Source organism: Halyomorpha halys, unplaced genomic scaffold, assembly GCF_000696795.3.
Source record: "Halyomorpha halys isolate HHAL.00 unplaced genomic scaffold, Hhal_1.1 Scaffold151.1, whole genome shotgun sequence".
Taxonomy (NCBI): Eukaryota; Metazoa; Arthropoda; class Insecta; order Hemiptera; family Pentatomidae; genus Halyomorpha; species Halyomorpha halys.
This window is the reverse complement of record NW_027116659.1, coordinates 781,688-784,265: the sequence shown is the minus strand read 5'-3', so window position 1 is coordinate 784,265 and position 2,578 is coordinate 781,688. Positions and strand designations below refer to the sequence as shown.

At 27.8% G+C, this 2,578-nt stretch overlaps 1 protein-coding gene across 1 annotated transcript in view; it reads left to right on the top strand.

Annotated features, from left to right (window-relative positions):
- The first annotated feature begins 1,102 nt into the window (after window positions 1–1,102).
- LOC106678630 (probable nuclear hormone receptor HR3) overlaps window positions 1,103–2,578 on the top strand; it is a 32,537-nt gene continuing 31,061 nt past the window's right edge. Inside the window, exon 1 of the mRNA XM_014417256.2 lies at window positions 1,103–1,187. The gene's annotated coding sequence lies outside the window, so the exon portion shown is untranslated. The remainder of the gene's footprint in view (window positions 1,188–2,578) is intronic.

Here is a 2,578-nt window from a genome sequence, read left to right as displayed (position 1 = left end):
TATATACACATTAAACGTCATTAAAAATTAAAGCGATCTGAGTTATTGAAGTGGATACATAGAAATTCCTGAGTACAAATTATCCAAGAATTTAAAGAAAAGTATTTTATTTAATAGTAGGATACTCTAACATTGCTTGATTTCAAATTTTAGGAATAAAGCATTTAAAAACCTCCGAGTTAAACTTTTCTTTTTCTACCTAAAATAATAGTCGGTGAACCAGAACTTCATAAATACATCTGTATTAGGCTCGATAAGACATGGATCTTAAGTTTTGTGTGCATTTCTAACCACGGTCAAAGATATGTTAAGAAAAAGTTGTTCAGAAAATTGAGGAAAGTATTGAAGCAAGCGGAATTTCTACCCGAAAATTTTAATATTGGTGATATAATAAAATAATCAAAAGTGTCTTTATTTTTCTCCCCTCCATATAAATATTATTCATTTAAAAAGAATTTCGCACATCGTTTCTATCTATATAATCTTCATTATTCTTGATAATTAATTTTTGTTAAACAAACCTATTAATTTTTAATTAGAAAACGGCCGGACAACTGTGCATAAAATTAAAAATCCTAATTATTTTCACCGGTTTAAAATGATTCCTTAGAAATCTGTTTGATAGGTCTTAAATCTAACTTACGGCTGGCCCATGTGGACCTTTCACAGGTTGAAGCGATATAACACAAATAAAAATACTCCAAAACAAATACCTAAGAATTATAAATAATTAACTACTACATCGAAAAAACCAAGATGCAATCGGTTTCAAATATGCTCAACATACGTATAAAATAGATCCATAGATTAGGTGTATAAATTAATTCACACTTCCTTTAAATGCATTAAAATAAACAATTTTCTATTTTACATATGTTTCTCCCGAGAAACTTATAAAATGTTATGAAACCATGGACGCACAACCTCTGAGACCTGGAAATGAACTCCGCTGGAGAAAGCTTCCCCTATGACCGCCTGTTAAAGTCTCCCCTTGAGAGGGGTTGTGTCCGAAATCGGAGAGCCCCTCCCCTCCAGAGTGGGGGTAGCGGGCGGAGGGGTGGGGGATCGAGAGGGGGGATCTACGCTCGGCCATCCCCTTCAGTCGTGACCCAGTCCTCTGTGTTAAAGGTGTACAACTCCTCGGTTCTCACTTCAACCCCATTCGGATTTTTAATTTTTGATTTACAGTGAGTACTTATAAAATATTATTTTATATTTTTTAATAATTGTTTTATCCGTCTATGTGTGTTTATGTGCAAGAGACTTTAATGCCATATACAATTTTCTAGACAATAATTTTAATTTTTTTTTATCATTAGAAAATTCACTTATTATTTAAGAAATATATATGATTTTTATGATGTATCTTTTATTTAACAAATTAATTTTTTTTTTTTTTGGGGGGGGGGGTTATGAAAAATTAATTTAAAAAATAACTACCTATATTTGAACGATTGAAAATTAATAATTCTTATTGTCACTAAAATTATTTAGAACAGAATTACCGAATTATTTATACTATACTATACTTCAGATGGGACTTATTATTGTACCTGATGATTAAAAGATTAAGTAGCCGTATTATTTCAAATAGGTTTTAATTCAGTTAAATAAATTCTGGCAATTCAATAATAACTTTATCATTTTGTAAACAAAATGTCTATTATACTCAAAAATTGCCAGTAATTCAGGGGAATATGTGTAATTTATTATTATTATTATTAGAATAATATTCGGTCTACGATAAAATAAAACATAAATTTATATATGAATTTTCTGAAATTGATATGTAAAGTTTATGTGTGAAACTTTAAATCTGTTTTTTTATTGTAAATTAATATATATATAATTAATTTTTTGAAGGGTTAGAGCGGTGAAATTGTATTCAAGAATCATATATATGTTGTTATATATCAATAATTTTTTTATTCTTTAAAAAATAATTTATTTTTATCCAGAACGACAACCATTTTTTATTTGTTTAATAGCGTATTAAATAATTCATAATGTGCTTCCCGGCGTTAAATTTATTATGTTCTTTTTAGTGGATTAGAAATCTATCATAATTTATAAATAATAGATTATGATATATCATGAGGGAAAAAAGACAATTTAATTTTCTTAGAAGCTTAGAATTGAGTTTATTTTTTCAATTCGTTTGCAGCGACTGATTGGAATTCAATTGGTCATTTCAAAAAACAATCAACTCAATTCTTTTTTGTGAGCGTTTCCTTAAATGTATGACCAAGCTCTGGATTGAAAATTGTGAACGTTAGTACATTTCTTTCACTTGAAACAATATAGAATAATCCTCAAAAAGTCCAAGTTGGTTCGTTTGCTACAGATTTTTATTGACATCTATTTAAGTATAATTGTATGACTTAAGTGGTTTTAGAAATGACCGATTCATTTGATTATTTTGTTTTTTTATTTTTAGTTAGTGTTATTTTTTTGATAATTATTATGAGGATGATAGGATTTATTACTTTAATAGCACAATAAATTATCATTTACAGAAATTCAATTATAGTATCAAACATTAAAATAATAACTAAAATGAACTTCAATTCCTTCTATA